General features: G+C 37.9%; 1 protein-coding gene across 1 annotated transcript in view; it reads right to left on the reverse strand.

Annotated features, from left to right (window-relative positions):
* LOC125230116 (UNC93-like protein) overlaps positions 1 to 15839 on the reverse strand; it is a 60905-nt gene extending 45066 nt beyond the window's left edge. Inside the window, exon 1 of the mRNA XM_048135144.1 lies at positions 15605 to 15839. The gene's annotated coding sequence lies outside the window, so the exon portion shown is untranslated. The remainder of the gene's footprint in view (positions 1 to 15604) is intronic.
* Positions 15840 to 16157: the final 318 nt, after the last annotated feature.

The following is a 16157-nucleotide window of genomic DNA, read 5'->3' on the forward strand; positions in this document are numbered from 1 at the left end:
TCCGGTGTCGTGGATTTAAGGGGCAATAGCCGTTCTTACTCATTCACTCCGACATCGGATCTATTCGACCCGATGTAGGTATGGTCAATTAGTCCGTTTTCACATTATTCGATCCGATATCGGATGTCGGAAGGATTTCAATGGAAAAAATCCAAGATGGCGCCTGTAATGTATGGGATATCGGTCCTATCGGATCGGATAATGTGAAAACGCACTTACGTTGTTAACTAATTGCCGTAGCGAAGGTGTTAAAATGTTAATATCTGGGAGACCGAGCTTTGCTCGGAAAACTTAAAAAATCAAAATACTTTAAATATACTTATGGTTAAAATGTATATTGTTTTGATCGATCTTGTTTCGATCCCAGTTAATATGTAAAAGTTATAAAGTTACACTTCGCCGGTTCTGATTCAACAATTTGTTAAGGATGTGAACAGGGTTTGATACGACCGGTCTGGCCTTGCGCGTAGTGACCCTGCCTGGATGCCATGGATGTTTTCTATGTATATAAGTATCTATTTAGAACTATCAAAATAAACTATTCCCTGTCGTTCCTGGTGCAAAAGTGCCCATGACGCTCGCAGCGTTTCCGCGTTGAATTACAATGGACTAGTATCTATTTATCTACCTATATATGTATATGTAAGTATATCGTCGCCTAGCTCCCAAAGTACAAGCTTTGCTTAGTTTGGGGCTAGGTTGATCTGTGTAAGGTGTCCCCCAATATTTATTTATTTATACGCTTTGACAATAAACTGAAATAAAATGTCATTCCAAGAAAAAAACTCCATCATCATCCTCTTTGCGTTATCCCAACATTTGCATCGGCTCATGGAAGCCTGGGGTCCGCATTGACAACTAACCCCAAGGGTAACTAGGCCTTATTGGGATTAGTCCGAGTCCAACGAAAAAAACTCCAGTTGCGGTAAAAATATCCACTTCACTAGCGAAATTGTTTGATTTATTGCCAACAAATGCTATCATCTGCAACAGCTTCCCCTTAACTAGATTTGCATTCGCCTAGTTAATTAAATAAGGAATAAAATTATCAGAATCTCTATAGTTATACATACAGCGTGTAAACGTAATACGGGCGACAAATGAAACCAGGCATATCTATATATATTCATTAGTTTTATCATTAATTTAGAGGTGTTTTTGAGTTACTCTTAATTTTCACCCCATAATGAGTTTTTGAATTTTTTTTCCAGCAGCAATGTACTGCAAACGTGGTTTCGATGACAGTCAATGACAACTGTTAATGGACATTTAACGCAAGTGTGTTTGCGTTACATTGCGGGCCGAATTATTTTGTATGGATAAAATATTTATTTAATTTTTAAATAAAAGTTATCTAATTACATTTCTTATGTCCTATTCTCACCACCCTTAAATGATTCGCCTGTATTGGCTGTATTAGGTTTACACCCTGTATAGATACTTTTATTTCCTGTACTGTGTTCATATCTATTTGTTCACAAGTTGAGTAACGCATACTTTCGAAAAAACTTCACCAACTTCCTTTCATTATTTCTTAACTTACATTATTTGTTACTCGTAATTTAATGCGTGATTTTATCATAAAAGGTTGCCCATGAATATATGGGGAAATGTGTCCTTCGTACCTAAATGTATCGTGTGACGTTGTTCGGTAAATGTACCTCGTGGCGATTGTTCTTGCCATACTTCTTTATAAAGAAGTTCCTAGGTATTTATCTGGTGGAATTTTAGAAATACTTATAGACCAGGAAAAATAGCTTGACCTGGACATAATTCGATAACCGTAATTTTCTTTTTCTGTCGTATAAAGTATCATTAGTGATAGTTAAAATACAAATTATTAATCAAATTAGGGTTCTGATTCAATTTAAAAAAAAATAAAAACGAACTTTGAATATTTTTTGATTTTATAACTAAAGTATTAAATGTAATCCGGAAAAAGTGCTTGTATTATGTTGTGACACCTGCATTTCATATAAAAACATCTAATTTTTATAAATAATTCATACAGAACTATCATTTATAAAGAAGGTTTAGTAAGTTACACATTTTCAGGCGTATTTCACTAGAAAATATTGTTAACCGTAATCCTGCAATTTATTATGAATATAATATTACGTGTGTTGATAAATTATTAAAACTTATACCAATACTTTTGGCGCTTGTTCAAAATCTTAAATATTGATAATTTTAGGAAAGGAAAAATACCTAACTAAATTGAAAGATGGTAAATTTTGCCGTTAATATATTCTTAGTACTATACGAAATCAATTAAACAACAAATATGTAAGATTCATTACTTAATTGATATTTTTCTTACTTGCGCTTTAATATGAACGTTATTACCTGCAGAATAAGGTCGTGCACAGAGTAGGTATAGCTAGTATAGTAGTAGCGGGAACGGGCGGCGAGTCGTCAACACGTGTTTCATATCAAGGGCGCCGCGTTTTCAAAACGCTTCGATAACAAATATTTCACCGTCCAGTATAAGAGAGCTCCCTTATTACAAGTGACAAAAGTCATACAAATCAATTAGTCCGATAGGTCACGTTAAACTGGTCAAGTCGTTAGCTCAATAATAGTACCTATCGAGCTTGACGAGATGCTTGGATCACAACAACGTAATATGTATGAAAGCTTGCGGCGCTTAAGACTGTATTCTTTCGAGTCGTGTGTAACGTATTTTGGCGAGGCAAATTTGAAGCACAGTGCGTGTCTGTCTCACTCACTCTTACGGTAAACCTAATGAACTGTTTCACTTTCAGAGGATTTTTGAAGTAATTTGGGTAATATGACATTGTCGCGGTGAGGTCTTTCCGGTACAAATTTATCGGTGGATCTTTTCGGATTTGTGGATGATGAGCCGATGCGATGTCGCTTCATTTTGAAGTGTCGACTCTCGCGAGGGAGTTCTTAGAGGACCGCGAGGAGCGCGTGTGACTGTTGAGTTTTTGAATGATTTGAAGTTTGTGAATGATTTTATTTTGTGTGTATTTGTGTGGGCATGAGGTGTTTGTGTTGCGAGAGTCAAATCAATAATATGAGTGGTACAAATTTTATTAGGGGGCCTCATGTGTGAGAAACTCAACACTCGAATGCTGCGTAACAATGCGAGCCGAAATCGCCTAATCGGAAGTGTCCGACTTGGTATCGACTAATCTATACACGTTGTAACATGAGAAACCAGAAATCAAAACCTGGTTTCTGGTATCTAGTACCCGGTAACCGGTAACCGGTAACCGATAACCGGTAACCGGTATCCGGTATCCTGTATCCTGTATCCGGTATCCGGTAACCGGTATCCGGTAACCGGTATCCGGTATCCGGTAACCGGTATCCGGTAACCGGTATCCGGTAACCGGTATCCGGTAACCGGTATCCGGTATCCGGTAACCGGTATCCGGTAACCGGTATCCGGTAACCGGTATCCGGTAACCGGTATCCGGTAACCGGTATCCGGTAACCGGTAACCGGTAACCAGTAACCAATGACCGTTAACCGGTATCCGGTAAACGGTGACCGGTAACCGGTAGACGGTAACCGGTATCCGGTAAACGGTAGACAGTAACCGGTAACCAGCATCCGATATACGGTATCCGATATCCGGTTTCCCGTGTTCGGTTTCCCGTTTCTGGTTTGGTTTTGGTTTTAGTTTTAGTTCTGTTAGTTTAAACAAAAACAAAACTGAAAACGAAAACGGAAACCGAAACGGGAATGGAAACGAAAACCGAAATCGAAACCGAAACCAAGACCAAAACCGAAACCGAAAAAAATATTTAAGTTCCTAGAAGTAAAGAGTGACAGAGATAGCACTATAATCATTTAAGTTCCTGGTAGTAAAGAGTGACAGAGATAGCACTCATGTTAGTCAAACTCGTGGTATGTGCACTTCCCGTACACAGTAAAGAGTGACAGAGATAGCACTATAATCATTTAAGTTCCTGGTAGTAAAGAGTGACAGAGATAGCACTGTAATAATAAAATTTATGTTCCTGGTAGTAAAGAGTGACAGAGATAGCACTATCATAATTAAAGTTCCTGGTAGTAAAGAGTGATAGAGATAGCACTCATGTTAGTCAAACTCGTGGTATGTGCACTTCCCGCACACAGTAAAGAGTGACAGAGATAGCACTATAATAATTTAAGGTCCTGGTAGTAAAGAGTGACAGAGATAGCACTATAACAATTTAAGTTCCTGATAGTAAAGAGTGACAGAGAATAGAGATAGCACTATAATAATTTAAGTTCCTGGTAGTAAAGAGTGACAGAGATAGCATTTTTGTTATTTAAATTTCTGTTAGTAAAGAGTGACAGAGATAGCACTATTGTTATTTAAATTTCTGTTAGTAAAGACGTAAAGAGTGACAGAGATATCACTCACGTTGGTCAAAGACGTGGTTTATGGACTACTATTTGGACCCCCAATGTCACGCTTTTTTAATCCTTTAACATGGATTGTCACATTTAGTATGACGTAATATATGAATGACGCCTAAAGATTGAGAGAGACAGCAATATTGTTCTTCAAATTCGTGGTAGTGAGAACAGGGTGCGTAGCCGAATGGCACAAACGCTCACGAAACGAAACGCTAGTAGATATCTATCTCTATCGCTCTTGCGTATTGGCGCGACAGAGCCAGACTGCGTTTCGTTTTCGTTTCGCGTCGGAGAAATGGCATTCGGCTACGGGGCCTGAACAGAGACAGCACTATGTATCGCGCGGCCGCCGACTACGCAAGTCGCCGCGTAATTATAATAACCGTTCGGCTCCTTTTTAGATCGTGTACAGTCAACAACACAGCTGGCAAGACAAAGTGCCAAAAATATGTATAGAGTATTTTATTTCCTGTACAAGTGTTGGTACTTGGTACATTAAGGTATGTGTATACATATATTTGGCACTTTATCTTTATTCACAGCTGAGTTGCTGACTGTACCAATAACGATCAACTATGAACTTTTGTGGTTTGTTTTAAATAGTTCTATGCAGATATAGATTAGAATACCTATTCTATCGGTACTTTTTGTATAGGTTATTATAATAACTGGACAAAATAATTATAATCAGTGCCGGCGCACTCCGCGATCACGATTCTTTCGCCGAGCTACAAGGCCTTGATATATAGGATGTATTATTTTATCAGCAACAAAAATATGTGATGATATTGAATTAAGGCAAAACAAGACATATAAACGCTCTCCATTATTTCCTCCCTGGTTTATGAAGCTAGAACAATGATTTTTAACACATACGAAATTCGTACACTGACATAAAGTGATGATACTATAAATATACTCGACATTCAAAGTCGATAATCTAGTGACGTGAGAAGTTATTGATATAACAGAATTTTGCACAAAATTTTGCAGAATTTTGCCCTTTGATGTTGAAAATGCCGCCACTCTATAAAACAAACAGACCGCACACGAGCAGCCGACATTAAATTCTATTGCACGGCGCGAAGGTCGAAAGCCGCGCCCGCACCTGGGCGTAGGTAGCGAGATCGGGTGCACGTGCGCTTACCTTTGAAATCGCCGACACACAGGTGTCGCCGTTCGCCCTCTCTTTTCATTTATGTTTCTGTTTCAATCGGTTAGCCGTATGCCGGCCGGCAATAAAGGTTGTTTTTTTAACCGACTTCAAAAAAAGTAGGAGGTTCTCAATTCGACTGAATGTTTTTTAGGGTTCCGTAGTCAACTAGGAATCCTTATAGTTTCCCCCTGTCTGTCTGTCTGTCCGTCCGTCCGCGGATAATCTCAGTAACCGTAAGCACTAGAAAGCTGAAATTTGGTACCAATGTATCAATCACGCCAACAAAGTGCAAAAATAAAAAATGGAAAAAAATGTTTTATTAGGGTACCCCCTACATGTAAAGTGGGGGCTGATTTTTTTTTTCATTCCAACCCCAACGTATGATATATTGTTGGATAGGTATTTAAAAATGAATAAGGGTTTACTAAGATCGTTTTTTGATAATATTAATATTTTCGGAAATAATCGCTCCTAAAGAAAAAAAAAGTGCGTCCCCACCCCTCTAACTTTTGAACCATATGTTTAAAAAATATGAAAAAAATCACAAAAGTAGAACTTTATAAAGACTTTCTAGGAAAATTGTTTTGAACTTGATAGGTTCAGTAGTTTTTGAGAAAAATACTGAAAACTACGGAACCCTACACTGAGCGTGGCCCGACACGCTCTTGGCCGGTTTTTGATCATATTAATATTTTCGGAAATAATCGCTCCTAAAGGAAAAAAAGTGCGTCCCCCCCCTCTATATTTTGAACCTTATGTTTAAAAAAATATGAAAAAAGATCAAAAAAGTAGAACTTTATAAAGACTTTCTAGGAAAATTGTTTTGAGAAAAATACGATAAACTACGGAACCCTACACTGAGCGTGGACCGACACGCTCTTGGTCGGTTTTTTTGTTACTCGATATCTCCGAGAATCGTGGACCGATTTTCAAATTATTTTTTTAATCGAACGGGTATAACCCCGAGATGGTCCTATTGGCACCAAGTCCCAGGCGGCGCGGCGCGCGCCACGCCGCCGCCACGCCGCCTGGGGCGCGTCTTACGTCCTTCCTATACAAAATGTACTGAGGAGACGATTTTTGAATTACACTCAGGTGGCGTGGCGCGGACGTCCGTCCGCGCCCCGAGACACGCGACGCTCTGGTGTGGCCGGTACCTTACGTCCCTAACCTATTAACCGATCCGCCGCGGTGACGCGGCCGGTGCGCGGCGCGCTCTCCCAGGCCCGCGCCCCGCGCGCTCCCCCGCCCCGCGACAGCCGCTCTACGACAACTTTGCACCCTTTTAAATTACTGACATTTACAGTTTCTTAAGCGCGACCTTCACAGTATTAATTTTGATAAAATCATGATTATAGTACACAAAAACCTGGTCTTAAGCAAAAAAATCTCAGTTACAATTTATACCTACTGAGAAATTCATGTTTATTTAAGCGTTAAAAATATATGTTTAAGATCGGTGTTAAATGTCTATATATACTTAATACAATGCAAATTGATATATATATCATGGTCACCATTTTTACCTACCTAGATATTCACATTAAATGAAAACGGTAAAAAAAAGTACACAATCAGATTTATTTTCTGTGTAATATCGCTAATAACTGATCGCATCTGAGTGCACCACAAAGTTAATCTAACAAAGTTTTCGGTTAACTATTTTGCTGTTAGCGAAAAGTGGGATAATGTACTTTATCTCATGATTTTTATAAGATATGAATACGATCGTCTTTTTTTTTATCTATGTACATAATTACTATTTGATGCTTAATAATAATACCCAATAAAATATCAAAAAGGACGAGTTATTGAATTATGTCCAGGGTACCTTACTTTTACTCCACTATTAAGTTTCTAATGGGTTGGCAACGCACATGGGACACCCCTAGAGTTGCAGGCGTCAATAGGTTGCGGTGATTGCTTTCCACCGACGTGATATACTCGTATAAAAAACTTAAGGGAGAATAATTCAATTGTTTTTTTTATTCTTAATGTATTCTTATTCTTAATATTCGGTAAATATTCGGTATTCGGCATATTCGGCAAGTTTTTTAATGTTCGTATTCGGCCGAATAATTCGGTTGCATTGCCGAATATTTACCGAATAAACAAAGTAAATAACTAATGTTAATCTTACGTATTCCATTGGATAATACCCTCCTATTTTAGTAGATTTTTAAGGAACTGCTAAAAAGAGAGAAACCTATGCGTCAAAATATAAATACAATTGTTTTGTAAAAAAGTTAAAAACCTTAGTTTAAGAGTTGAGAAGAGTTCAGAGCGGTTTTAACACTTTTAACGAAGTTTAAGTATCTACTAAATCATAAAAACTAAGTTTTAGTAACATACATATGTAACCATTATCAATCATTTAATAGTTTTAATGAACATCCCCTTTTAAAACATGGCGTAACCGAATATTCGGCCGAATGTTCGGTTCGGTAAGAGCTGAACCGAATGTTCGGCCGAATATTCGTATTCGGCAAAGTCCATATTCGGCCCATCTCTACATACAACACCACACACACATGTGTATGTGTATGTATGTAGATACACATACATATATCGGTACAGATGTAGTGCGAAAGAAAAGGGTTTCCTTCGTATTTTTAACCGCCTTCCAAATCTCAAAGGAAGGGGTTATCAAGTCGTCTGTATGTTTTTTTTTTTTTAATGTTTGTTCCTCGATATCTCCGTCGTTACTAGACCGATTTTGAAAATTTTTTTTTTGATTGAATGTATATGCATACAGATTGGTCCCATTTTTCTCAGAACCCAGTTTTGATGATGGGATCTTGGAGAAATCGAGGGAACTCCTCAAATCTGAAAGGCATACATATGGTGATTTTTGTGTTTTTAAAGGAACAGCATGCATTTACGTACGGAACAGTGACATTTGGTGCAGTGGAACTCCTGATGATGGTCAGAATGGAACTCCTCAAATCTGAACGGCACACTTATAGTGGCTTTGGTATTTTTATAAGAACAGCATGCACTTACGTCCAGAACAGTGATATTTGGTGCAGTGGAATTGCTGATGATGGTCAGAACGGAACTCCTCAAATCTGAACGGCACACTTATAGTGACTTTGGTATTTTTATAAGAACAGCATGCACTTACATCCAGAACAGTGACATTTGGTGCAGTGGAACTGCTGATGAAGAGTGAGCCGCCCCTGGTTAGAGTTCCGTTCTGATAATCATTCTCATCTGTAAGTACTTCAGAATCATCCAGATTTCAAAATTGGTTCAGAAATGACGGAGATATCGAATAACAAACATTAAAAAATATACAGACGAATTGATAACATAATCCAACATTTGAAAGTATTTATCACCAGAACCCCAAAGGAAGGCGGTTTTTTTTTCTTAAAAATTATTCCGGAAACGTTCGTATTTGTCGCGCTCGTTCAGTCAATGTCAGTACATCTTGTACCGAGACTGACTGAAATAGCATGACAAATCTTTTCGCACTACACTTGTATAGATCTAATAATGTTTATAAAAACAAGCTGGTACTTAACTCCTTTAGAGTTACAGTCGCATAATAAAATAAGCTCTAACAAAATAAGACTTCGATCTTGCAAACAGATTTTTTATAAGGGCAAGCCAAAGCGCCAATGACAATTCCTGACAACAACATAGTTTTTGTTTTGTTATGAAATGCGATACCATATCTATCACTAGTACTAGTAGTACTACTAGTAGTAACTACGAGTAGGTATATAATAAAAGGTGACACTCGCGCCGGCAGCTTTCTCGCGCAAAGAATTGCTATTGCAATACAGCGCGGGAATGCTGCCTGCATGATGGGCACGTTGCCTAGAAGCCAGGCTTAGACTTTTAGGAATTTTCGGTACTTATTTTTATTTTTTAAATAGGTTTAGTTTTAGTTTTCCAAGCCTGGCATAATTTTAATCGTGTAATTTATAAAAGGTAATAATGGTTGTGTTATGAGATACCTAACTTTACATTATTTTTTCTACTCCCGAACTGTTATTCGTCATTTACAGGGTCGAGCATAGATCGTTAAAACCCTACATAGAAGATTCCCGCCCCCGCCCGGCGTCCCGCGCACTCGCGCATACGATATAGCTCTTAAAGTATTGTTAGGTAGCCTTTAAGGGATATAGCGTGGGTGCGCGGGGCGCCGGGGGTTGCGGCGGCGCGGGGGAGTGCGAGCGACAGGGTGAGTCCAGGATCATTACAGAGGACAAGTCAAAATACAGGGAACAGTGCGAATTTCATGAAAGTTATTCTAGAAAACTATTAAAAAGTAAGTGCATGGTCGTAGAAAAAGTATTGTATGCAACGGTGTTTAACTGAGTCAAAAAATACTCGTGGCGTCTTAATAACAATTTTCGGCTCCGCCTCAAATTGTTACCCACGCTACTAATCTTTTTTGACCTCCTTTAAACGCCTGTTGCATAAATAGTTATTTGTTATACAAGGGAGCAAAATTGGATTTTAACCGAGTGTGGAATTGCAACACGAACTAGCGAATGGATTCTAGGGTTGAACTACGAGCTAGCGAATATATTCTATGGTTGAAATTTGAAATGAAAATAGAATCCTGAGCGAAGCGAGTAGTTCAAAAATAGAATCCTGAGCGTAGAGAGTGTTGCAATACACACGAGGTAAAATAACTTTGCATCCCGTGTGTAACACATAACTTTTCACCTCACTAAAGCGAGGAAACACGCAATATAACCACAAAATTAAAATGTTGAAAAAACCCCCGACCGCGATATAGTGGACCGATTTTAATGAAACATGGCTAAGAACACTCCCGACTAACTCAGCTTTCAGACAAAAAAACTAAATCAAAATCGGTTCATCCGTTCGAGAGCTACAATGCCACAGACAAACACACACACACAGACAGACAGACAGACAAACAGACAGACAGACAGACAGACATACACACAGACAGACACGTCAAACTTATAACACCCCTTCGTTTTTGCGTCGGGGGTTAAAAAACAACTGGAACATAATTTTATTGTACAGAAATAAGTCAATTTGCGTTTATTACAATTTCCACTATGCACCCACCGACACTATTAAGAATCAAGAAGAAAAATATATTTGCAATGTTACTTAAGGTGCGTTCTGAATAAGTACAGTGGAAAAGTCAAAAATACAATTTTTTGTACGATTTCAAGTGTTTTATGGTAAAATCATGTTATAAAATTGTTTGAATTTAGTGTTTTTAGTCGGGTACAATTCGATATGAAATTATTTTTACGTTCACATCACATGATTTGTTAAGACAATTTAAGCACAGGGAGAAAATTGTCCTGTCTGGGACATGCCTTTACAAGAATTTATATTTAAAAAAGTAACTAATGACACGTTCGGATTTCAATATTCTTTGCACTCTTGTGGATAAAATGCGATTTTGCTATCTGTTTTTAAAGAATAAAAAAGTCCTTTCCGAGCTAGTGAGGTGAAAATACTATTAATGAGCTGATACCAATGCAACACCCGCACCAAATATTTAGCATCAGTATGTTCTAAAACAGCGAAAGGCGTAAACTACGCGAAATTAACACGTGCATTGAAATAGGTATTGTTATCACGGCGCGTAGCCAACATGCTAATTGCTTACGCTCCGTAGAAAAAGCGATTTCTAAGCCTACCGGCCTAGCCGAAATCACAGTATAATAAAGAGTACTATCGTACAGTATGGCCACTCCCTCTCCCCGCTGAAAGTGCCGCCCACCCCCTCTCGGTTACCTCACAGTTACCGCCTGTCACAAACGCGAACAGTCGACCTGTCATATTTCACTAATACAAGCATAGTCCTCGTTCACCTACACGAGTTTAGACTGTGTGCTAATGCTAAGAACGCGCCTCCTTCATATATTTGATCGCCAGTGTCCGAGGTGTGCCGAAATGATTAATCGTTGACGAAATGCAGACGCCGATCGAAACGCAGTGTTGCTCTGTCGCGCTAATACGGAAGACCGATAGAGATTTGACGACCGGTCTGGCTCAGTCGGTATGTGACCCTGCCTGCTGAGCCACGGTCCTGGGTTCGAATCCCGGTAAGGGCATTTATTTGTGTGATGAGCACACACATTTGTTCCTGAGTCATGGATGTTTTCTAAGTATGCATATAAGTATGTATTTATCTATTTAAGTGTGTATATCGTCGCTTAGCAAGTTAGCACCCATAGTACAAGCAAGGACGATTAAAATGGTCCTTGGTACAAGCTTTGCTTAGTTTAGGGCTAAGTTGATCTGTGTAAGGTGTCCGCAGTATATATCTGAACACGCCTCTATTGTCAAGACGATAAGGGGCAGATATTGGCGACTGTATTAATGGCTACAGGGTACGTAGCCAAATGCACAAACACTTACGACAATATCGTTTGTCTCTATTATTACTCTTGCGTATTGGCGCGACAGAGCCAGACTGCATTTCGTTCGGAGTTTACCGTCAACGATTGTCAAATCGCCTAGGCCGGCTGGTCAAACATTTCTTAGTACAAAATGTTTACCTTATAGTCACCGCACCGTACCTATACTGTGCAATGACGTATAAGATCGTTATAGTTTTCCCCTGGCGCTTAAATAGGTGTTTACTTATTTGAAATCATTTGTAATTGAGTGATTAATGTGGTAATAGTTAGTCATAACCGCAGCTAGATATTACCTATTTATGAACCTAGAATAGGAAGGTAATAATTACAATGGCTTTTCCCTGACGAATAATGAGTAGCGAGTAGGTACCAAAACTTAAACAATATTAAGCTGTTCATCATCATCATCCTCCTTGCGTTATCCCGATTTGCACGGCTCATCCCAACTAATCCCAAGATTTGGCGTGGGCACTAGTTTTTACAAAAGCGACTGCCATCCGACCTTCCAACCCGAAGGGTAACTAGGCCTTATTGGAATTAGTCCGGTTTCCTCACGATGTTTTCCTTCACCGACAAGCGACTGGCAAATATCAAATGACATTTCGCACATACGTTCAGAAAAACTCATTGGTACGAGCCGGGTTCGAACCTCCGGATCGAAAGTCGCACGCTCTTACCGCTAGGCCACCAGCGCTTTTTTTAAGCTGGTAATAATGTATTATAAAAAATCCTCGCAAAACCATACCTATCGTAGATATGCTTATTAGTATTTTTTTAACAAAGTTCGATCTTGATATCTTGAACTGGTTTCTTTAAATAATCAAAGTTCAAGGGCGTAACTGTTTAAGAGCATTCATTAAATAATTTACTCAATTGTGTTGATTATCAATACTCTTGAAACGAGGTTTATTTTTATTTACAAAAATAAGTGCATTCAAATACTGCTACGAACGGACTGCTTTCGTAATACGAGTATGTACCTATGTTCATATGTCTACAGGGTTTACTGACGATTCGCCAAAAAACGTTTCCCAAAGTTTCATATCCCAAACTATTATTCCCAAATTATCATTTCCCAAATAAACGTTTGGCAAAACAACTTATCGCAAATTGACATTTAGCAAAACTTTGTTTGGCAAGTATTTGTTTCCCAAAATATTTACTTGGTCAAATTTCATTTTACCAAATATTATTTAGTCAAAGGTGTTGTTGGGCAAAATTTCCATTTCCCAATATATTGTAATTAAATGGCGCACTAGAAATTTGTTTGTTGATTTTATACTTTGTGTCCAAGATTTGTGTGAAATAATGTGTATATCGTACCTACTTTTTTTCCTCCTGCTGCAAATGTCCGGATACAAAAGGAACCTGATGTTTTCAAGAACATTATTTCTATAAATTTTTTATTACTTTAAAAAGTCATTTCCGGTTTGCTCACTGTCAACCTAACACGCTCCTCCTCGCTTCGCTCGTCGTCGCACCTAAACTGACTCTGTCACACACGAGTTTTCTGTTACAATAATAATATAATTATTACATTACATTTGTGCCTTGTAATATTTATTGTCAAACTTGGTGCAATTTGCATGGTGTAATTTGTAGAAACATTTTTTGACAAAAAAAATAGTTGACAAAATAGTTTTGTTCAGTAATTAATTTGACAAAAATAAAGTTGAGCAAACTTTTCTTGTCCAACTGAAGCACTTGGGAATAAAACTGAAATTATCATTTGACAGATACTTCGGTAAATTAAATGGATACCGTAGAAATGCCTATATGTTTACGAAATTTGCCATGTGAAATTTTGACCAAACATGTTTTTGGGATATAAGTTTTGCCATTAAAAACGTTTGCGAAATAAAGTTTTGTCTAAATAAAATTTGACTAAGTAAAATTTTGCCAAATGATAATTTGACCAAACAAATTCATTGCGAAACATACCTTTGCCAAACAATACTTTGGGAAATGAAACTATTGCAATATGATTATTGGGAAATGAAATTTGACGAAACGTTTTTTGGCGAAACGGCAGGACACCTGTCTACAGATATATTATACGTACGATTACCTACTTAGGCTCCCATATATTACATTTCATCAGTAACTTTAAAAAATATAAGCCCTAATTTCAGAAAAACTATTAGCTTCCCATCGCTGCGAGGTAGCATGTAAATATGTAAGGTGCAGCGGGGCAAATTCGACTGGGGGACAATTGTAACTAATCCATTTTTTCCATTATTACACTATGATATTGAGTTCTACATGTATCCACTGGCCCTAAGTCTCTTTTCAAATTGTCACATTAGACATCGATTACCATGGTACAAGTGCAGGTAAAGTTACAAGTGTACTTGTAACTTGTAACTTTGAGAATTGGATCACATCTCTACATCCGACTGTACCTGATTACGACCGCAACTGTACCCCCACTGACACACATGTCTGATTCAATGGCTGACATACGGTTATTCATGGTCAGCTGTCAAATATAACCTTTTCTATTACTGTAACAATAGGGTAATTGTGCTTGTGACTAGATAATATTGATACACAGAACAACAATAACATGGAGTCACAAAATTGTAATAAATGTACAAAACAGGCTTCTCTACAGTCAATAATCTACTTAAGTTTCCTCTCATCGGTCTTTGGCTCTTTACATTTTACTAGAAAGATTGAGGTTCAAACTGTTAAATTCAATATAAAACTTCTCTTTAGGTCCGGTAAACGGAAGGCGCTGGTTAGAATCCAGCTTTGGACACTTGGCCTAGGTAGTTTTTCTTATTTAATTATACACCGTGTTTTTAATGAATTCCGTTAACTTCGGCATATAGGAAATTGTAGGAAACAGGATGGCATTGTTAGTTTTCTTAAATTCGTATTTAAAAAAAAACATACACCTGCTATAGATGTTACTTGCTGATTGAGAAACGGGCTTATTACAATTAACTCACACTAAGTGTCAAAACTATGACATGTCAATCCATAACTATGAAATATCGAACACACAAAGCCCGTTTCTTAACAGCAATTGATGTAACATATAACGCAGATGTATGGTTTTTTTTTTTTCAGAAAAAAGTTACGAATTAAAAAAAGCTTAATACTTAGTTACGTATCACATAAGTATTTAACTATTCGGACGTGTGGAATAAAGTTCAGCCGTTTAAGAAGAATACTTTTGGATTGTAATTATTATTATTAGAGCTACTTGCACCAACGAAAATGGAGGGTTAATCCACCATTTTATATGTAATTTGATAGATGACAGCCCACTAACCCTGAGTTAAGTCGTTGGTGCAAGTGGGTCTTAAGCTACCAAGTTAACACCAGTTTTATTATACGGCCCATGCCCACTATTGAGGGGCGCCAAATTTTCAAATAAACCTCTGCCTACGACTTCTTTACCGTGTTAAAAGTTCATTGCACCAATATTATTGTGTATTTTCAGTACAGATGGTGTTTTTTTACGCACTAGTCCGAGAAGTGGTTCATTATATGTCAGGTCGAAACTTCGGAGGGTCATCTGCACTGAAAAACGTCGTACGATACACGTGCGAAAAGGAAATTCGTAACTCATGTCGATTTAAAACACTCCCTTCGGTCGTGTTTTGATTTATCGCTAATCGTTTCGAACTTCCTTTTTTTCGCACTTGTATCAATCATAATGTATTATTTTATAGTTCTAAATGTCACTTACCTTATAAAAAAAACTCCCACTCAAGTTTTAATCACACACGTTCTTCACGTTCCCTAAAGGATTACTGTATGTAAACTGTATTTATTTTCCAATTTAATGCACATAAATTCACCACTCGACTTTTTAATAAAACCAATAAACCTTTGTTTTTCTTAAGGTCGCTTAAAAATGCTATTTAAAATTGGCACGCGTCGAACGATCTATGAGATTGGCCTAGCCCGGCGTCCGCGCAGGCTGTCGGCGTAGGATTGTGCGTACCGTACGTGATTGTGATCTACCGGGTGAATGGTAAATGTTAATAATGGCTGTTGTTTAGGCTGTATTGTTATGTTATAATTATTTCATTCAAAAATGCAGTAAAAAAGCTCACCGTGGTTATTTTAGAGTACCTAGTTTCTATTTATAACCTAAATCAATTGTTTTAACCGTCGTGGTTAGTTAGAGGTGTATACATTTTAAGGGTACGCACTAGGGTCACGCACTTTGCCGAAGCTTCATCAAGTTTACTAACATTTCAAGCTTTCATAAGTTTAGTACATAGACTGCACAAGGG

The sequence above is a fragment of the Leguminivora glycinivorella genome, chromosome 10 (assembly GCF_023078275.1).
Source record: "Leguminivora glycinivorella isolate SPB_JAAS2020 chromosome 10, LegGlyc_1.1, whole genome shotgun sequence".
NCBI lineage: Eukaryota > Metazoa > Arthropoda > Insecta > Lepidoptera > Tortricidae > Leguminivora > Leguminivora glycinivorella.